The 22,721-nt window shown below is 39.3% G+C and overlaps 1 protein-coding gene and 1 long non-coding RNA gene across 2 annotated transcripts in view; one reads left to right on the forward strand and one right to left on the reverse strand.

The window, feature by feature from the left end:
• The window catches only part of LOC105498714 (G protein subunit alpha q), a 321,416-nt gene that overhangs the window by 262,752 nt on the left and 35,943 nt on the right, over nucleotides 1-22,721 (forward strand). The gene's annotated exons all lie outside the window — the stretch shown is intronic.
• LOC139358100 (uncharacterized) overlaps nucleotides 1,803-22,721 on the reverse strand; it is a 32,421-nt gene continuing 11,502 nt past the window's right edge. The window contains exon 3 of the long non-coding RNA XR_011612426.1: nucleotides 1,803-1,837. This is a non-coding gene — a long non-coding RNA (uncharacterized lncRNA). The remainder of the gene's footprint in view (nucleotides 1,838-22,721) is intronic.

Here is a 22,721-nt window from a genome sequence, read left to right on the forward strand (position 1 = left end):
GGGAGGAACACAAGTAGCACAGAACAAGCTGTTGTCACCTAGATTCAGCTGTTTTTCTTGAATAAATGTTATGTTGTTGCAAGCCTGTGGTTAATTTCCAGATATCTGAAAAAGTTGATATTGACAATTTTTGCCACTTTTGTGGAAAGGTAGATTTTTAAAGGTCCTTCTTCCACCATTCCATAAGTTTGTCTCTAAATTAAATTTTTTTGTTTTTCTTTTATTTTATATATTTTTGATACAGAGTCTTGCTCTGTCACCCAGGTTGGAGTGCAGTGGCACATTCTCGGCTCACTGCCGGTTCCACCTGCTGGGTTCAAGTGATTCTCGTGCCTCAGCCCCCCAAGTATCTAAACTGAATTTGAAAGGTAAATCTCAGCATACCATAATTACGGAAACACAGTTGATGAGTGAAAGTGCCTTTTTATTTGATAGAATGGCAAAGATAAAAAGAGGGATGAAGAGAAGTGAACATTCTTAGATACTGCTAATAGGATAAATTGGTACAATCTGCCAATAGTATGACAATATATAAAATCTTTTGAGGTGTTTATATCCTTTGATCCAGTAATGCCACTGCTAGAAATGTTATTGCTAATTGTAGTTAGTAGGTTACATGTCCCAAAGACAACATTGCTCAAAGTTGTTAATAATGAAAATAATTAAATTATCCAATTGTAGGAAATCTATTAAAAAATTCAGAGTACACCTAAAAAATAAAATACATTGCAGATGCTAAAAATGGTAATATAGATATATAATATTGGATGGAAAGTTGCTCATGATATATTGATGTAAATAAATAATTTCAAAATAGCATGCATCTGATTTTTAAAGACATATAATACAGATATTTATTATAGGTGCATACCTAAATGTCTGGAAGATTAATTCAGACTGTTAGGGATTTCTTCTGAATAGTTGGGGTAAAGGTCATTTTGTTTTTGTGTTTTATTTATTTTACTTACCTGCATTTTTAAATTTTTACATGAACAAATCCATTTTACATGGATTAAAGAAATAATGATTATCTTAAAAGATAAATTAAGAAATCATAAAGATTAAAATCTAATTAAATAAAAGTAAGCTGAGCTGGGCATGGTGGCTCAAACCTGTAATGCCAGCACTTTTGGAGGCCAAGGCAGAAAGATGACTTCAGGCTAGGAGTTGGAGTCCAGCCTGGACAACATGGTGAGATCCTGTCTCTACAAAAAATATAAAGAAAGTTGCTGGGCATGGTGGCACACACCTGTAGTCTTAGCTACTCAGGAGGCCAAAACCAGAGGGTCCCTTGAGCCCAGGACTTTGAGGCTACAGTGAGCTCTGATTGTGCCATTGCACTCCAGCCCGGGACAGAGCAAGAACCTGTCTCTCTCTTTTTTCTTTTCTTTTCTTTTTTTTTTAAAGGCATTGTAGGCAACTCTGTTTTTCTTGTTGGTTTCAGAAAGATAAGATGCAGTTACAAGCAAATGGAGAAATTAAGTACAAATGTCTGTTAAAAAGAAGCTTAGCAAACGTAACAGTATTAGAAAACATCCATTTTCTGTCAGTTTACCGAAAATATCTTCAAAACTGATACATCTTTTAGAAGTAATACAAATTGAAGAGTTCATTGAAATAAAGGAGATAGTTTTATGACACCAAGATTTATCTCCACACTTGTTCCTTCATCTTAGATGGAACAAATGCAGAGAGTTTAAAGCTTAAAATAGCTATATGCTCTACATCGTAGATGATCAAATGAAAATGCTGTGGTCTCAGAGCCAGAGGAATGTGGACCACTTTGGTGGCCAAATTTAACCGACTGAGGTCTTTCTTGAGTACCATCTGATTGTTCCTTTAAAAAAAAAAGGAGAGAAGAATTTGTCTTTTAGCAGGGAATCTACATTTTATAAAATTTAAAATCATTAGCTGCGGCTTTGTTATTCTATAGAAAAAAAAGCACATTGGTTGGGACACCAAGCTCAATAATTAATAAAGGGTCTGGATTTCATGAAATGTTCTTCAGAGAGCCTAGATTAAGATCCAGGGGCAGGATGATATATCTGGCATTCTTCAGCTCTTATTCTGCCTCAGTTAATCTGCTACAGTAACATCTTCTAACATGTTTTCACACGGGAACCTATGAAGAAAAGCAGTATATTTTTGAATTGCCAATGAATATAATGTGAATCGTCACTTTAAAATGGGAACAAGAAAAAAGGGTAATGTCTTTTGTGGAACATTAGACAACTGTGATGTACAAATGCAAGGCAGTCCCTGAAGAGACAACAGGGAAATAGAATCAGACTATCTTGGATTAAATCACAGCTTCACCCATTTCAGGCTGGTTAATCTTGCCCAAGTTAATATCACTGTGCCTCCCTTATAATGTGAAGAATGAGGATATTATTACTCTTAAAGTGTTGTGAGGATTACTAAAATAGATAACATACAAACTTTCTGGAACACACAGATATTCAGTAAATTATAGTTCATATTATCAATTTTAAGGTGCTGTTATTACTATTGGTGCTAAGTTACTGTTATAACTTTCATTTTGAAACATTATCATCTATGGCTAATTGTCTTAAGAGAACTCTTTGATTTGACATTTATGCCTCACAGCCGGAGTCATAAGCTTAATCATTATTTGTTAAATAAGATTAAAATATGGGGAAAAGTATTATTTGTATAAGTTCTGAAAAATAAGGAAGCTTTGGTTTAAGAAAATTTGTTTTATAATAGGATGAAAAGGTTTAACATGCCCCAGAAAAGGGACTGAAAACAATATTTTTAAGATACAGCTACTAATATCTATAACAAGCTTGTCCAACCCGTAGCCTGTGGGCCTCACGTGGCCCAGGACGGCTTTGAATGCAGCCCAACACAAATTTGTAAACTTTCTTAAAACATGAGGTTTTTTTTGCATGTTTCTGTGGTTTTTTTGTTTTTGTTTAGCTCATCAGCTATCTTTAGTGTTAGCGTATTTTACATGTGGCCCAAGACAGTTGCCTCTCTTCCATTGTGGCCCAGGGAAGTCCAGAGATTGGACACCCCTGATCTGTAACATATATTTGTTATCTGTTTACATGTTTTATTACAGTGTTTGTATTAGTCATGGCTTTGTTGTTGAAAAAAGACAAAAATTCTCACAGACTAGCTGATGTAACCAGGAAGAACCAGGGTGAAGATGCTTTATTGGTACCTTGAACCAGGAGATTGGTTGGGAATCTCTTTCTCTCTTCTGATTTTTGTTTTGTTTCTCCTCAAACAGTCCTGAATTGCACCTGCTCAGCCTTGCAACCCAAGAGAAAAGGGAGTTTCTATTCCACTCCAAAATGAAAAATCCCAGGAAAGGGGGATGTAGTACTGGGTTGGCCTCAGTGTAAATTAATATTGACCCCAGTGGTCAGAGGCAGAATGTATTCGAGGAAGACTGGGGGCAGGGAGCAGAGCACGCTTGGTGGAGAAAAACAATGGCCAGGTATCAATCTTTTTCAACCTGGGAGTTTCCGCACAGCAGTGAATTCCATATGATGGGGTCATGAGCAGCATCTTTAAAAAAGTGAAATAAATACATTTAAATGAAATTGAATAGAAAATATTAAAGGATATCACAGGTGAATTATTATTTCATGAAACTTTCATTTCCATTATATTTACATGTGTGTGGGTGGGGGGACTAGGTACAATATAAAACATAGTTGTTAATATGGGTCATAATTTTTAGTTTACAGGTCTACACTGTACAGTGCTCTTCAGTTGTAAACTACTGTTGTAAATGGGAAGGTAATCTGCTTGCTACTAGGATCTTATTCTTCACTCCAATCCAGGCATTGGGCGGAAGAGTGAGTGCAGAGTGGCACACAGCAGCAGATGGGAAGTAGGTGGCTCCTCAACCTTACAGGGTGGGTTTTTTGTTGTTGTTTTTGATTGGAGAGTCACGTGGGTAGTTGCTGTTTTTCCCCCTTTCTGTGACTCAATTTAAGGTAAAGTAATTTTCAGAAACAACCATAGCCATAAATGCAGCTCTATTTGTATGTTTCAGTATACAACATTTCTTCCACTAACAAGGCCAGCTTCACAGACAGGCAGCCTCATGCAGTTCCACAGGGCCCTGCACTTGGTTTAATACTCTGCTGTCTGTGGCTATCTTAAACAAGGACCCCACATTTTTATTTTGCACTGGGACCTGCAGATTGTGTAGCCAGTCCTGTCCACTGAACAGTAAAATGAGAGATTGGTAGTCCAGAATCATTTTTTCCCCAGGCCCAGAGAGCAGCAGACATCCTTGTCTTTGCCTGTGCTCACAGAGCACATGACACTTACAGGAGGAAGGTATCTCTCATTCTCTGTTAAATTTAGTTTCACCTGATGCCTCTTAATTTTAATTCTCTTTTAGAAAATGACACTAAACGTGCTCTTCCTGATTAATTTGCAGCATGTTAATACATACTCTAATTAGCAGCTGATTTCCTGCCTCACTTCCCCAGTGGTGCCAGGATGATGTGCCCAGTGAGGGCATTCACAACTAATCATTGAATCCATGGCAGCCCAAACTTATAGTTTAATATATGCCCCACTTTTCCCATCCCCATATGGCCCCCACATCCCTTAAATAGACTGTCAACTTACTAAAAGGAAAGAGCATAGAATTTAAAAGAGCTTGCATTCAGGTTATGTTTTCATTAAACTGAGTTTCTAAAGTAGGTGTTAGTGATGCCAGTGATTCCTCTTCTTCTCATCTTAGAGTTGCCCATTGAACTGGGATAATGGATAGACCCACTTACCCTCCAAAAACCGACTTACTAAAAACTATGTAAGAACTGGGTGAAATGTTTTATTTTTCATGATCTGAAAAATAAAAATCTTAAGCAGTGTTTGCTTAAGATCTTTGCTTCATGATTAAATTTCCAAATCGCCTGGTGCCCATTAAGAATTTCTGTGGCACAGATACAGAACATATATAATCTTTTTATTTTGTTTTGTTTTAATTCAGCACTCACTAAAGTGACCAGAGGTCCATGATGGTCAATTTTTCTCCCGCTGAATAGCAAGGTCTTGCCTGAGTTCTTGCTCTGGGACTAGTTAAGCCAAAAGGAAAAGCTGATAAAATGTTTGAGCTAATTTAGGGCAGTCCGAGCCATCTGACTAAATGATTCACAGGTTGGAATTTCAGATGCTAGTTCACACAGAAGTAGAGCTTCTTCTGAAGGGAAAGACAGTAATGAGCAAACACTAGTGGGAGGATCTTTTCTGACAAAGGCCTGTTGTTGACACTAATAATAAGCTCCCTGTGTCTTGTTGTTTTTATTCTGGCAGGCACTGGTCTCGAGTTTTCTGGTTTCAGCTGAGATTGTGTTTTTTTGGGTCTTGGGATGGGAAGTGAAGTCTTTACCTGTCTTTCCACAAATCCTGCAAGCACTGGGCACATTATAAACTAACCAGCATCTAATTGGATAAAGGTTCTCTTCATTATCAGACAATGAATAAATGTTCATCATTACATGTTATATTCTTTCACTTCTTACCCACAGAGAAAAAATCCTAAAATTGTAAACCTAACTTTGTTGAATTATATATACATACATATACCACTTTAAACCCTGAAATTCATTTATTTAGACTTCTTAATATCCTAGAACATATGCTAAATTCCCAAACCTGAAATTTCTCAAGTTATACCAATCATTTCACTAATTATTCAGTACCATTCACCAGTGTGCATCATTCTGAGGAAAAGCTACTACTTGTTGTTATATCATTACCCAAATACACAATCCCCATTAAGAGTTCTTGTCTTGGCCGGGCGCGGTAGCTCATGTCTGTAATCCCAGCACTTTGGGAGGCCGAGGCAGGTGGATCATGAGGTCAGGAGATGGAAACCATCCTGGCTAACATGGTGAAACCCCGTCTCTACTAAAAATACAGAAAGAATTAGCTGGGCGTGGTGGCGGGCGCCTGTAGTCCCAGCTACTCAGGAAGCTGAAGCAGGGGAATGGCGTGAACCCGGGAGGCAGAGCTTGCAGTGAGCCGAGATGGCACCACTGCACTCCAGCCTGGGCGACAGAGCGAGTTCTTGTCTTTTCCACTAAAGAAAAGGGTCATTCTGGGTCATTCTTGTTGGAATTACTATGATCTGCATTCATTTTCTTTTCAACCGAGTAGCATAGTCTTGGTAGATAAGAAACACGTGCATTCTTACCTCACCTTCTTCCTGCCTGTGATACAGAATTATGTGAATATTGAATGGAGTTTGCAGTTCCCATTTCTTTACTCCAGCAGCTGTGCCCACCCTTTCAATAATGTTTGGCAGATTTGTTCTTCCTTTTTTTTTTTTTCTAAGGTAGTCTCGCACTCCTCCCACCTCAGCCTCCCAAGTAGCTGGGATTACAGGCACACGCCACCACACCTGGCTAATATTTTTATGTTTTGATAGAGAGGGGATTCACCATGTTGGCCAGGCTGGTCTCAAACTCCTGACCTCAAGTAGTCCACCCGCCTCAGCCTCCCAAAGTGCTGGGATTACAGGCACGAGTCGCCACATCAGGCCGATTTGTTTTTCTAACAGTTGCTTAGCTGTTTAACATGAGGTACTACTTCAGTGGGGTTCAAGGATCAAAGGTTTACCTTGCCCTCTGTCTTCCCAGGCAACACAGTTCCTCCGTTTATTATTAGTGTCTGCATATCACTGGCAGAATTAAGGAATTCTCAGTGCTAGCCATCTCATTCTACTTTGTTATCAGAGTGAATTTATTCAGAATTTACTACTCAGTCAGAAACTCCACTCAGAACATTTTTGGAGTCATAATTAATCTTACAAGAGTAGTCTTTATGATGCCAACACCAAGAGTTTCAGAGTGCCCTGGAACATCCTCAGTAGCCCAGTCTAAGACTACTGCTAACTGAGAGGTCTCTCCAAGCTTCAAAATCCACCCGGCTGCTTTAGGACTCCTGAGTGGTTTAGCAGTGTTGAAGTAGAACCTGTAGAAGAACGAGTTCTTAAACAAGTCCCAAGACAGAGTTCTTCAGAAAACACCTCTCAAAATAAAGGGATGCTTCACCTGCTTTTCTGCTTGCCGTTAAAATTAACCAGTCCATTGTATTAGAGTGAAACTGAAGATGGTAATGCATCTTGTGGCAAGAAGGGGAAAGCCTTTGAACCCATGCTTTCAAGTCCCAAGCTCAGTGTTTCTTCCACAATATCTCACTTGAACATCAAGTTTAGGTGGAGACATTCCTGTCTCTGAGTTGAACATCACATGGCAGATAATTCTAGGGCCAAATATTTATTGAGCATTTATCATGATCTAGGCACAGAAATGGTCTTTATAAATCAAGTTCAGTCATCTTTTACAGTTGAGAGAATTGAGGCCCAAAGAGATTAGAGTATTTGGGGTTATTCAGAGTTAACTTCCCATTAGCAATTTTAGCAAAAATGCATAGAATTCTTCTAAAAGGCGGTTTTGTGTGGTGGTTAAGAGCTCAGACTCTACAGCCAGACTGCATGGATGCAAATCCCAGACCTGCCACTGTCTAGCTGTTTGACTTTGAGGCTCTCAGCGCCTTAGTTTTATCACTTGTCTTTGGGTTATTGTAAGGATTCAATAACTTAATATATGTGAAATATTTAGAACAGTCCCTGACACATAGTAAATGCATGATTATTTTAATAATATAATGATTTCGAATCCAAAAGTCTACATATAATTTCCTTTGATAATTTGCTACTTATTTGGGGCTCAGACCATAAATGCTACAACCTCAAAACATTAAAACTCAGTAAACTCCTTGTATGTGGAGGGTATATTAGGGTACCCTTGCAGAAGAGGCAGGTTGTAGGTGGGCACCATGACTTCAAGATTTACTTAAGTGTCAGGATGGGCTGAGGGGACATAAATGTGGAGGAGGATGTGCATATAAAATCCTACGAAAACAGACCAAATTGAGATCTAAATTATTCTTTAAGTAGTTTCATCAGCTTTTAAGAGTTTTTTTTTTTTTTACAAGAGGCTTTGCTTTAGGTATCAATAGTCTCATTTATCAAATTGCACTAGGAGCTTCTTGTAGAAATCTAAAAAGTTACACTCATTGTTTGCACTTTCAAGTGCTTAATCTTATACCCTGGCTTATATTACTTGCTGATAATTTCAGTGTAGATCTGAGTGCCTTAGTGAGATTATAAGCTCCTTGACAAGAGTAGCTAGTGATGCATACTACCAGAGCAGCTGACTGTCCACCCACATGGTATGTTTAGAGCAGTGGTTCTCAGCAGAGTTAGGGGGAGGCTAATTTGTCCCCCCATCCTGCCCCTCAATGTCTGGAGACATTTGGGTTCTCACAATTTGGGGGTGCTACTGGCATCTAATAGGAGAGGTTCAGGATGCTTCTGAACATCTTGCAGCATGCAGGACAGCCCCTCACAACACATAATCATCCAGCCCAAATGTCAGTAGTGTCAACGTTGAAAAACCCTGCTTTGGGGGAACCTAGAGGGCCACCATATCTTTCTCCCAACCCTTCCCCTTGCCAACTCATCGACATCAAGACTTATGAAGTTAGAGGTTCATTTATTTGGTTTATGACAGTCCGTTTTAAAGTACCAGTACACACTAAACTTTGCCTGACATTTATGTGTTAGGGTAATTTAGTTTGTCCAAAATCTCTTTCCAAAGGTAGGTTTTATAGAGATTAAGTACAGGAGGTCAGAGAGTATTTCATAAGGCAAAAAAAGCACTGGAGAGGGCTTATTAAAACCTAAAGTTAATTAATTTCTGCTAAGGACAGCCACACCTTTTCTAACCCCCCAGGCAGGTCCCACATAGCCACCTTGTTCAAAACAAGAGCAAAGGGCATTCACTCAGAACCAATCTTTCCTTGTAGAGTGTTCTTCCCTTCTGGCAAAGGCAGCTCCAGTTGTCACTAGTTTAACACCCACACTTGGACTGCAGACTATGGTAGCAAAAAACAGTGCATAACAGCACCCCAGGCATCTGACATCCCCAGCCTCCCAGCCTACACCCCCACCACACTCCTCCTGCCCCGGTGTTGAGCCCAGCCTGGAATGGAGCAAACATCTTCACTTAAAATAAGCTCATTTCTGTTCTGGATCAAACTCAAAATCAGAGACACCCAGAAGTCTCATCAAATATGCATTATTTATTAGTCAAAAATCACAAGGGACAAAGGAGTTTCTTTCTCCTGGATTCTTAAAAATACACATTCCCCTTCTGAAAGTATTTCAGAAGTTATCAAGAACAATTCACTCTTTTGGCTGGGCATGGTGGCTCAAGCCTGTAATCCCAGCACTTTGGGAGGCCGAGACGGGCAGATCACGAGGTCAGGAGATCGAGACCATCCTGGCCGGGCGAGGTGGCGGGCAACTGTAGTCCCAGCTACTCGGGAGGCTGAGGCAGGAGAATGGCGTAAACCTGGGAGGCGGAGCTTGCGGTGAGCTGAGATCCGGCCACTGCACTCCAGCCTGGGCTACAGAGCGAGACTCCGTCTCAAAAACAAAAACAAACAAACAAACAAAATTCACTCTTTCTAATATATACTTTATAAGCTAATTATTACATGTGAACTATAAATCACTGAAAAATAAGGAAACAATGAAACAGAATTTCAATGAAACGAGCTTTCTCTAAAAACAGACTTCATTTTATACTTCACACTGATATGTTTTTTATTGTAAAATATACATATATAAAATTTACAATTTTTGTGTTAGGTACAGTTCAGTGATACTAAAAGCATTCACATTATTGTGCAGCTATCACCACATGGATCTTCAGAACTTCCATCTTCTCAAACTGAAACTCCATACCCATTACACAGTAATTCTGTCCATCCCCCACAACCACCATTCAATCTCTATGAATTTGACTACTCTGTGTACCTCATATAAATGGAGTCATACAGTATTTGTTCTTTTTTTGACTGGCTTATTTTACTTAGCATAACGTCATCAAGGTTTATTCATGTAGCATGCATGTGTCAAGATTTCATTCCTTTTCAAGGTTGAATAATATTCCATTGTATGTATAAACCACAGTTTATTTATCCAGTCATCCACCCATGGACACCTGGGTTGCTTCCACCTTTGGCTGTCGTGAACTGTGCCACTCAAATCCCTGCTTTCAGTTCTGTTGGGTATACACCCAGAAGTGGAATTGCTGGAGCATATGGTGATTGTATTTTTCACTTTTTGGTGCATTGCCATACTGTTTTGCATAGCGGCTGTATCTTTTTATGTTCCCACCAGCAATGTACAAGAGTTCCAGTTTCTCTACATCCTTGCCAACACTTATTTCCTGGTTTTCTTTTAAAAATAGCCATTCTGATGAACGTGGTGTCTCATCGTGGTTTGATTTTCTCTAATGATTAGTTATGTCAAACGGCTTTTCATGTGCTCATTGGCCATTTATATAACTTCCTTGAAGAAATGTCTATTCATGTCCTTTGCCCATTTTTGATTCAGGTAGTTTTGTTGTTGTTGTTATTGAGTTGTAGGAGTTCTTTATATATTCTGGATATTAAACCCTTACGAGATATGTAATTTTCAGATATTTTCTTCCATTCCATAGGTGATACCACTTTTTAAATTATTTTCTTTAGTTTACCAAGTAATGGCATTCAGTCTTAATAAGAAGATAGATTCTCATATGTTGAATAATAGTTATTTTTTGGCCCTTCCTCAATTCATGGAGAATGTCCGTTAGATTTCCTTTCCGTTCTGATTTTTGTTTTTTAATAAGTTCTTTTTTTTTTTTTTTTTTTTTGAGATGGAGTCTCGCTCTGCCGCCCAGGCTGAAGTGCAGTGGCCGGATCTCAGCTCACTGCAAGCTCCGCCTCCCGGGTTCACGCCATTCTCCTGCCTCAGCCTCCCGAGTAGTTGGGACTACAGGCGCCCGCCACCGCGCCCGGCTAGTTTTTTGTATTTTTTAGTAGAGATGGGGTTTCACCGTGTTAGCCAGGATGGTCTCGATCTCTTGACCTCGTGATCCGCCCGTCTCGGCCTCCCAAAGTGCTGGGATTACAGGCTTGAGCCACCGCGCCCGGCCTTTAATGTTCTTTCCAGCACTTCTATAAACTGAACTTTTTACTATTCTTAACTGCTCAAGTTAGCCAAATGTCCACTAGGTGGTACTCTCACTATGGCATGAAGTACTTGCATAAAACTTAAGGCAAATTCCCAAGTTATCCCGACAGGCTTTTTACTTCACAAAAATATGAGGTGTATGTTAATTTGAACAAATTAATCACATTTATAGAATGTTAACATGGAAGAGTCTGTTGGTTTCAACCTTCTCCTTGTAAAATGAGAAAACTGTGATCCAATGAGGGCAAATGACTTGCCCAAGATCACACACTGGTTGCTGATGGAGCCAGGATTTGATGCAGGGGTTTTATTCCTCATGTGGTTCTTGATTTGCATGTTGCCACTGCTTAACTATTAACAAGTCTTTTCAGAGAATCATAGAGTATGCTAGAGCCCAGCTTAGTGTAGCTTTATCCACGATACAGGAAACTGCAGATGTAGGCAAGATATTATATTGCTCTTGTGAAAGATCTTTGGATTACAGATTAGGAAAACAAAATTTCAGTAATCTACCCATTGACCTTAGGGAAATAAGTTAATATTTGTGACTTGGTGCCTTTATCTTTAAATTAAGAGATTGCATTCAGAGATGATCCCTAAGTTCATAGTATCATGTAGAAATTCAGTCCTTCAACCCTGAGACTGGAAGCCTGAAATTTGCCTGACTCAATCTCACTTTCTTATTTAGGAGTATAGGTTTGTATTTCGTTTTTGATCATAAAATGAATGGAACTTCCTATTAACCTTTTGTCATGGCAAGGGATAAAATCTGTCTACCAGCTCACTGCTTTAAAACTTTTTGCAACTCTTTCACTATTGTTAGTACTAAACATTCCCCCAAATCCAAGCCTTCGATGAAAACAAAACAACTAACAAAACACAACTATTTTGTAGCCATGTAATGCTGAAAGAATAAGAAAAGCTCTTTTGTGGGATATTTATAGAAGCTTCCTAGAGCAGCCTGCCATGCTAATCATTTACAGACTTTCACACACTGTTTCTCACCTGTCTTCTCCCTGAGTAAACTGCCTCTGCATTACCAATGTGCTTTGCTTCTTACTCCATGTTTGTTTACAGAATCATCCCACCAGACAGGACATTTTTGACTTTGTGTTTGTACAGCTCGGTCGTATTCACAGTAACAGTTTTTATTTACTCTTGTAATGAATGTAAATAATATCTCTTCACACTTGATCCATTTCAATACAATAATCCCTCACCAAACTCATAGTTATCTTCCTGAAAAGTACAGCAGTTAGCAAAATCGCAAATGGCAAGATCTTTGTCTCACAGAAAACAGGGGTGGGGTGAGGACAATTGAAAAGGCTTTACACTTATACTATTAATTATTTTTGTGGAGATGGAGGTCTTGCTATGTTGCCCAGCTGGTCTTGAATTCTTGGCCTCAAGTGATCCTCCAGTCTTGATCTCCCAAAGTGCTGGGATTACAGGCATGAGCCACCACACCTGGCTTTACACAAAAAAATATTATCACAACATGTAATAGTTGTGGAAGGCAAAGTGATGATAAAATCATGCTCCCTTTTCATGGGTTACCGTAACAGTACACACATTGCAATCTTGAGATTTGTTTTACAGATCATATCCTTTAAAAATTTTCCAGCCAGCTTCTGGGCCTCTGGCACTTACCTTTTCCTTTGTTTTTATTATTTCAGATATCAGCAGAATATCTCTGTTCTTGTCTGGCCTTGTTCACAAGTTATCTGGGGTTTAGGGCATAGTTTCCTAGGTTATGTATTGAAGGAGGAGAGCATAAGTCAGTCCAAACGCTGAACTGTGCCATAGACCTGCCACATGGTCTGCAGTAGAGGGAGCGATAATTACAGTCACGTGCTGTAGTTGTTGATGAAGGAAATCAAATTGGTTTTTAAATGTTTGGCATATAAGTAGAAAAACATATTATCTCACAACTCTGCTTGGCAAAGGATTATCCCGTTTTTGTTTCCAGAAAAAAAATGCCTGATGTAAAATCATTTTGATATGATTGAATGTAGCAAAAACATAAAAAAAAGATTTTGGATTTGTCATGTTCATTTAACATCCAACTGTTTTATAATTCTTAAATGAAAGACAAAAATAATAGTTTGCTAAAATGTTTAAGGATATTAGAGAACTATAACATTATTTTTGCATTGAGTAGTATTATAATGGCATTCAGTTCAGGTTAACAATATTGATAGTCACAATTTGCCAGGGTGGTTTGGAATGCCATTTTTACATTGCTTATGGTGATCTGTGAAATCAGAAATATTTCTTTTCAGATGAGTCTACAGAAATTCTGCTAAGAAACTGTGTCTTTAGAGACTCATACATATTCAAATTGTTTAATATCCTAAGGATACTCTATTGAGTTCATTTGTTTATTCTTATCGGTATGTTTAGTTTAATAGACTGCTTTTAATTTTTATAAACAGGATGATTTATTTGTTTTTTTAATTAAGCATACAGCAGACTCTTGAGAATAAGTTTGGATTATCTTTCAAATTTTTAAATATACATGTTATTTGCCTTTGCATTTGTACTTATTTGTGTACATTTGTACAAAAACTTATGTGCAGAGATGGAAAACACTAGAAAAAACAAAATGAACATCAAGATGACTGATTCAGAAAATTACTCAAGCTCTTTAAAAATATATGAGCTACCTTTACATGTGCTGACATAGAACAGTTTTAAAAGCATATTAAGTGAAAAAAGCAAAGTATAGTCAATACATGTGCTACCATTTATCTAAAATTGTATGTACATAAATACATATATGTTTATTTGTAAATTAAATTTTTCTGAAATGACACAGGAGAAAATAGGAAACATGGATCTGAGGCAGAAGGTATTCCTACTTTGTATATATTTTGATGTTGAAATTTTCTACTATATACATGCATTTTTCATTTTTTTAATTATTATACTTTAAATTCTAGGGTACATGTGCACAACATGCAGGTTTGTTACATATGTATACATGTGCCATGTTGGTGTGCTGCACCCATTAACTCGTCATTTACATTAGGTATTTCTCCTAATGCTATCCCTCCCCCGTCCCCCCTCCCCACAATATGCCACAGTGTGTGATGTTCCCTTTCCTGTGTCCAAGTGATTTCATTGTTCATTTCCCACCTATGAGTGAGAACATGTGGTGTTTGGTTTTCTCTTGCGATAGTTTGCTGAGAATGATGGTTTCCAGCTGCATTCATGTCCCTACAAAGGACACGAACTCATCTTTTTTTATGGCTGCATAGTATTCTATGGTGTATATGTGCCACATTTTCTTAATCCAGTCTGTCACTGATGGACATTTGGGCTGACTCCAAGTCTTTGCTATTGTGAATAGTGCCGCAATAAACATACGTGTGCATGCGTCTCTGTAGCAGCATGATTTATAATCTTTTGGGTATATACCCAGTAATGGGATGGGTGTGGGTCAAATGGTATTTCTAGTTCTAGATCCTTGAGGAATTGCCACACTGTTTTCCACAATGGTTGAACTAGTTTACAATCCCACCAACAGTGTAAAAGTGTTCCTATTTCTCCACATCCTCTCCAGCACCTGTTGTTTCCTGATTTTTTAATGATTGCCATTCTAACTGGTGTGAGATGGTATCTCATTGTGGTTTTGATTTGCATTTCTCTGATGGCCAGTGATGATGAGTGAGCATTTTTTCATGTGTCTGTTGGCTGTATGAATGTCTTCTTTTGAGAGGTGTCTGTTCATATCCTTTGCCCACTTTTTGATGGGGTTGTTTTTTTCTTGTAAATTTGTTTGAGTTCTTTGTAGGTTCTGGATATTAGTCCTCTGTCAGATGAGTAGATTGCAAAAATTTTCTCCCATTCTGCAGGTTGCCTGTTCACTCTCATGGTAGTTTCTTTTGCTGTGCAGAAGCTTTTTAGTTTAATTAGATCCCATTTGTGAATTTTGGCTTTTGTTGCCGTTGCTTTTGGTGTTTTAGACATGAAGTCCTTGCCCATGCCTATGTCCTGAATGGTATTACCTAGGTTTTCTTCTAGGGTTTTTATGGTTTTAGGTCTAACATTTAAGTCTCTAATCCATCTTGAGTTAATTTTTGTATAAGAAGTAAGGAAAGGATCCAGTTTCAGCTTTCTACTCATGGCTAGCCAATTTTCCCAGCACTATTTATTAAATAGGGAATCCTTTCCCCATTTCTTGTTTTTGTCAGGTTTGTCAAAGATCAGATGGCTGTAGATGTGCGGTATTATTTCTTAGAGCTCTATTCTGTTCCATTGGTCTATATCTCTGTTTTGGTACCAGTACCATGCTGTTTTGGTTACTGTAGCCTTGTAGTAGAGTTTGAAGTCAGGTAGCGTGATGCCTCCAGCTTTGTTCTTTTGGCTTAGGATTGCCTTGGCAATGCGGGGTCTTTTTTGGTTCCATATGAACTTTAAAGCAGTTTTTTCCAATTCTGTGAAGAAAGTCATTGGTAGCTTCATGGGGATGGCATTGAATCTATAAATTACCTTGGGCAGTATGGCCATTTTCACAATATTGATTCTTCCTATTCATGAGCATGGTATGTTCTTCCATTTGTTTGTGTCCTCTTTTATTTCACTGAGCAGTGGTTTGTAGTTCTCCTTGAAGAGGTCCTTTACATCCCTTGTAAGTTGGATTCCTAGGAATGTTATTCTCTTTGAAGCTACTGTGAATGGGAGTTCATTCATGATTTGACTGTTTGTCTGTTACTGGTGTACAAGAATGCTTGTGATTTTTGCACATTGATTTTGTATCGTGAGACTTTGCTGAAGTTGCTTATCAGCTTAAGGAGATTTGGGGCTGAGACAATGAGGTTTTCTAAATATACAATCGTGTCATCTGCAAACAGGGACAATTTGACTTCTTCTTTTCCTAACTGAATACCCTTTATTTCTTTCTCTTGCCTTATTGCCCTAGCCAGAATTTCCAACACTATGTTGAATAGGAGTGGTGAGAGAGGGCATCCCTGTCTTGTGCCAGTTTTCAAAGGGAATGCTTCCAGTTTCTGCCCATTCAGTATGATATTGGCTGTGGGTTTGTCATAAATAGCTCTTATTATTTTGAGATATGTTCCATCAATACTGAATTTATTGAGAGGTTTTAGCATGAAGGGCTGTTGAACTTTGTCAGAAGCCTTTTCTGCATCTATTGAGATACTCATGTGGTTTTTGTCTTTGATTCTGTTTATATGCTGGATTACATTTATTGATTTGCGTATGTTGAACCAGCCTTGCATCCCAGGGATGAAGCCCACTTGATCATGGTGAATAAGCTTTTTGATGTGCTGCTGGATTCGGTTTGCCAGTATTTTATTGAGGGTTTTTGCATCGTGTTCATCAGGGATATTGGTCTAAAATTCTCTTTTTTTGTTGTGTCTCTGCCAGGCTTTGGTATCAGGATGATGTTGGCCTCATAAAATGAGTTAGGGAGGATTCCCTCTTTTTCTATTGATTGGAATAGTTTCAGAAGGAATGGTACCAGCTCCTCCTTGTACCTCTGGTAGAGTTCGGCTGTGAATCCGTCTGGTCCTGGACTTTTTTTGGTTGGTAAGCTATTAATTATTGCCTCAATTTCAGAGCCTGCTATTGGTCTATTCAGGGATTCAATTTCCTCTAGATTTTCTAGTTTATTTGCATAGAGGTGTTTATAGTATTCTCTGATGGTAGTTTGTATTTCTGTGGGGTCAGTGGTGCTATCCCCGTTATCATTTTTTATTGCATCTATTTGATTCTTCTCTCTTTTCTTCTTCATTAGTCTTGCTAGCGGTCTATTTTGTTGATCTTTTCAAAAACCAGCTCCTGGATTCATTGTTTTTTTTTGGAGTGTTTTTTGTGTCTCTATCTCTTTCAGTTCTGCTCTGATCTTAGTTATTTCTTGCCTTCTGCTAGCTTTTGAATGTGTTTGTTCTTGCTTCTCTAGTTCTTTTAATTGTGATGTTAGGGTGTCAATTTTAGATCTTTCCTCCTTTCGCTTGTGGGGATTTAGTGCTATAAATTTCCCTCTATACACTGCTTTAAATGTGTCCCAGAGATTCCAGTATGTTGTATCTTTGTTCTCATTGATTTCAAAGAACATCTTTATTTCTGCCTTCATTTCATTATATACCCAGTAGTCATTCAGGAGCAGGTTGTTCAATTTCCATGTAGTTGAGTGGTTTTGATTGAGTTTCTTAGTCCTGAGTTCTAGTTTGATTGCACTGTGGTCTGAGAGACAGTTTGTTATAATTTCTGTTCTTTTATATTTGCTGAGGAGTGCTTTGCTTCCAACTATGTGGTCAATTTTGGAATAAATGCAGTGTGGTGCTGAGAAGAATGTATATTCTGTTCATTTGGGGTAGAGAGTTCTGTAGATGTCTATTAGTTCCACTTGGTGCAGAGTTGAGTTCAATTCCTGGATATCCTTGTTAACTTTCTGTCTTGTTGATCTGTCTAATATTGACAGTGGGGTGTTAAAGTCTGCCATTATTATTGTATGGGAGTCTGAGTCTCTTTGTAAGTCTCTAAGGACTTGCTTTATGAATCTGGGTGCTCCTGTATTGGGTGCATATATATTTAGGATAGTTAGCTCTTCTCGTTGAATTGATCCCTTTACCATTATGTAATGGCCTTCTTTGTCTCTTTTGATCTTTGATGGTTTAAAGTCTGTTTTATCAGAGACTAGGATTGCAACCTCTGCTTTTTTTTGTTTTCCATTTGCTTGGTAGATTTTCCTCTATACCTTTATTTTGAGCCTATGTGTGTCTCTGCATGTGAGATGGGTCTCCTGAATACAGCAAACTAATGGGTCTTGACTCTTTATCCAATTTGCCAGTCTGTGTCTTTTAATTGGACCATTTAGTCCATTTACATTTAAGGTTAATATTGTTATGTGTGAACTTGATCCTGTCATCATGATATTAGCTGGTTGTTTTGCTCGTTAGTTGATGCAGTTTCTTCCTAGCATTGATGGACTTTACATTTTGACATGTCTTTGCAATGGCTGGTACCTGTTGTTCCTTTCCATGCTTAGTGCTTCCCTCAGGATCTCTTGTAGGGCAGGCCTGGTGGTGACAAAATCTCTAAGCATTTGCTTGTCTGCAAAGGATTTTATTTTTCCTTCACTTATGAAACTTAGTTTGGCTGGATATGAAATTCTGGGTTGAAAATTCTTTTCTTTAAGAATGTTGAATATTGGCCCCCACTCTCTTCTGGCTTGTAGAGTTTCTGCTGAGAGATCTGCTGTTAGTCTGATGCGCTTCCCTTTGTGTGTAACCCGACCTTTCTCTCTGGCTGCCCTTAACATTTTTTCATTCATTTCAACTTTGGCAAATCTGACAATTATGTGTCTTGGAGTTGCTCTTCTCGCGGAGCATCTTTGTGGCATTCTCTGTATTTCCTGAATTTGAATGTTGGCCTGCCTTACTAGGTTGGGGAAGTTCTCCTGGATGATATCCTGCAGAGTGTTTTCCAACTTGGTTCCATTTTCCCCGTCACTTTCAGGCACACCAATCAGACGTAGATTTGGTCTTTTCACATAATCCCATATTTCTTGGAGGCTTTGTTCATTTCTTTTCACTCTTTTTTCTCTACACTTCTCTTCTCACTTCATTTCATTCATTTGACCTTCAGTCACTGATACTCTTTCTTCCAGTTGATCGAGTCGGTTACTGAAGCTTGTGCATTTGTCACGTAGTTCTCGTGTCATGGTTTTCGTCTCTATTAGTTCTTTTAAGGTCTTCTCTGCATTGATTATTCTAGTTATCCATTCATCCATTCTTTTTTCAAGGTTTTTAGTTTCTTTGCACTGGTTACATAGTTCCTCCTTTAGCTCTGAGAAGTTTGATCTACTGAAGCCTTCTTTCAACTCGTTAAAGTCATTCTCCATCCAGCTTTGTTCCGTTGCTGGCGATGAGCTGCATTCCTTTGGAGGGGGAGATGCACTCTGAGTTTTTGAATTTCCAGCTTTTCTGCACTGCTTTTTCCCCATCTTTGTGGTTTTATCTGCCTTTGGTCTTTGATGATGGTGACATACTGATGGGGTTTTGGTGTGGGTGTCCTTTCCGTTTGTTGGTTTTCCTTCTAACAGTCAGGACTCTCAGCTGCAGGTCTGCTGGAGTTTGTTTGAGGTCCACTCCAGATCCTGTTTGCCTGGGTATCAGCAGCAGAGGCTGCAGAAGATAGAATATTGCTGAACAGCGAGTGTTGCTGTCTGATTCTTGCTCTGAGAGCTTCGTCTCTGGGGTGTACCCAGCCGTGTGAGGTGTGAGGTATCGGTCTGCACCTAGTCGGGGATGTCTCCCAGTTAGGCTACTCAGAGGTCAGGGACCCACTTGAGCAGGCAGTCTGTCTGTTCTCAGATCTCAACCTCCATGTTGGGAGAACCACTGCTCTCTTCAAAGCTGTCAGACAGGGACATTTACATCTGCAGAGGTTTCTGCTGCTTTTTGTTTAGCTATGTCCTGTCCCCAGAGGTGGAGTCTACAGAGGCAGGCAGGCCTCCTTGAGCTGTGGTGGGCTCCACCGAATTCGAGCTTCCCAGTGGCTTTGTTTACCTACTTAAGCCTCAGCAGTGGCGGACACCCCTCCCCCAGCCTCGCTGCTACCTTGCAGTTATATCTCAGACTCCTGTGCTAGCAATGAGGGAGGCTCCGTAGGCGTGGGACCCTCCAGGCCGGGTGTGGGGTATAATCTTCTGGTGTGCCGTTTGCTAAGACCCTTGGTAAAGCGCAGTATTAGGGTGGAAGTTACCCGATTTTCCAGGTGTTGTGTGTCTCAATTTCCCTTGGCTAGGAAAAGGAATTCCCTTCCCCTTGTGCTTCCCAGGTGAGGCGATGCCTCGCCCTGCTTCAGCTCTCGCTGGTTGGGCTGCACCTGTGGACCAGCACTGACTGTCCGACATGCCCCAGTGAGATGAACCTGGTACCTCAGTTGAAAATGCAGAAATCACCCATCTTCTGTGTCGTTTACACTGGGAGATGGAGGCTGGAGCTGTTTCTATTCCCATTTTTCATTTTTAAAATTAGCAATTTAGTTCAGAAATTAGTAACCACTAAAACACAGGTATGTCAAATGGCATTTGTGCCATTTAAATATACATCTAGTTTTTCTTATTAATACTGTGTCAATGTATTATTTGAGGTTGTTTTAGAATATTTGTGATATTGTACAAGGCTTTCAATTTAGTTGTTGTTTCAGCCCTTATATGTTGATGCCTGTGTTGAGTAACCTTGAGGAAAATCATGTCAAAAACACATACAGCCTGTATTCAAAGGTTAATTTGAGGAAAAACTAATTTGAAAATGGGTAAAAATAGGCCGGGCGCGGTGGCTCAAGCCTGTAATCCCAGCACTTTGGGAGGCCGAGACGGGCGGATCACGACGTCAGGAGTTCGAGACCATCCTGGCTAACACGGTGAAACCCCGTCTCTACTAAAAAATACAAAAAACTAGCCAGGCAAGGTGGTGGGCGCCTGTAGTCCCAGCTACTCGGGAGGCTGAGGCAGGAGAATGGCGTAAAAACCCGGGAGGCGGAGCTTGCAATGAGCTGAGATCCGGCCACTGCACTCCAGCCTGGGCAACACAGCAAGACTCCGTCTCAAAAAAAAAAAAAAAAAAATGGGTAAAAATAAAACAGAAAGCAAATGTAGGACAAATGTCTTTGCATGGCACAGCACACAGAGAGTTAAAGATGGCCCCACCACTGGAGAAAGCAATCCTTTGTACTTGAGGTTTCCAGATAAACTTTTTTCTGACTTAAACTTAGCTTAAATTCATATAATATTTTTAGACTTTAGTGTTTAATCAAGAAGCATTATATTAATAGTTGGGATGATTGATGTACCTGTTAGAATTTTCTTTTTGCTTTCAGGAGCATATCTGGATTTAGCAGGCTTTAAAATTTCAAAGCAGTTAAAATGTGCATGATATTCATATGTTGGGGAGGAGTTAAATTCTCTCAATTGGGAGAAACTAAAGAAGGACTTTCCGTGTTGCTAGAACTGGATATTGGACTGCTGAAAATTGAAAGACCAATTGATATACCAATGGGAGGTTTGTGTGCAGTCAGTGAAACTGGAGAAATTTATGTTATTAATGGACTTACATAGCTATTGGAAGCCAGAAAGTTATGGTAGATGTGGTTCTTACAGAGTTGATAGGCAAGACATATTATATTGGGAGCACTATCGTGATAGCTGATGGTTTGGTAACATTAATAATAGTAAAAACATGTTATAGTGGGTGTTTTTTATGTTAGCACGAATTGGAGACCTGAGCCAGTAAAAGCAGATACTGGGCTCTAAGAGATACCGATGTGAAAGACATATTCGTAGTTTTCTTTCTAACAGGAAGCATTAATAAGCTAGGGGGAAGAAGGAGGGAGAAAGAGAATGACTTAGTCAATTTGAGCATAATGGTGGAAGTACAGGTGGAGATTTTTAAGCTAGTACAAAGTTAATGATTATTTGCAGATCTGGTGAAGGTTAGATATGAGGCTAGCTGAAAGTGAGATAAATGAGTATAGTCATCATAGGTTTTTAAGGATGGTTGCCTTGCTGGTTTAGAAAAAATAAAAAAGTTGGGGTCTTGTTTGTAGTGCTTATGGGGATAGATTCTTATCTATTTGGAAGACAGTTATAACAAATTTTCAGCAGTTTATGTTTTAATACAAGCAGGACTTAATTCGAAAGTTCTAGTTCGCAGGAATAATTTCATGAGACGTCTTTTCCTTTCCAGAATCTCATCAACTGAGGTAGGCACCTGAACTTTCAAATATGAACTCAATCCTTTAATTTAAGGATTTGATCCCTAGTAAATGCCAAAAGCTCCAAGTAGAGATAACAAGCTGTTATCAGTGTAAATGAAAGCTATGGAAGGCACAATGAAAGCAAACCTGAAGGAACAGAGTGCTGATTAGGGTGGGGTTGGAAAGGTCTCCCATCTCCATAGTGGCTGTGCTGATTTACATTCCTACCAATAGTGCACGAGGGTTCTCCACAACCTCACCAGCATTTGTTATTGCCTATGTTTATGGGCCTCTTAAGGTAATGTCCTTGGCAGGTCTTGAAACCACCTTTCCTATTAATGACTCCTCTTGATCCCCAACTCCTCTTGATCCCCAACTCCTAGTGCAGAACACTTATATAACAAAATATTACCTGGTTATGACAGGATCGCATTATAACTGCTCAGGACCACATTATATCTGTCATGAGGTTCTGTTAATACACCTAGGGCTGGGAGTGTGATTATGACAGAACAAGGGAATCTGCAGCTCATAAATGCCTTTTTGCTCTGTTTACTGGAATCATTAAAAGAAACATAGCTGTTATGATGTGGGAACTTGTTATGAGTGTTAAATGAGGTAATACATATAAAACACCTACTTACTTTGTCAAGAAGTACAGATGGAGTGTCCCAGGAACTATGTTAGATGCTTGGGATGCTAGTGAGCAGGGTATTTTCCCTGTTCTTAAGAAGCCCCTGGCCCACTCAGGGAGACACTAAAGTGGCAGCCAGAATGCAGTGTGACAGGAAGGCGTTTTCATAGCAGTAAGTACAGGTGCTGTGGGGACAGAAACCTGTCTTGGGAGAGAACCAGTCTTGAGGAAGACCTGCCTATGTGATGCCTACAGTAGCAACAAAGAGACTCTAAG

This window comes from Macaca nemestrina, chromosome 14 (assembly GCF_043159975.1).
Source record: "Macaca nemestrina isolate mMacNem1 chromosome 14, mMacNem.hap1, whole genome shotgun sequence".
Taxonomy (NCBI): Eukaryota; Metazoa; Chordata; class Mammalia; order Primates; family Cercopithecidae; genus Macaca; species Macaca nemestrina.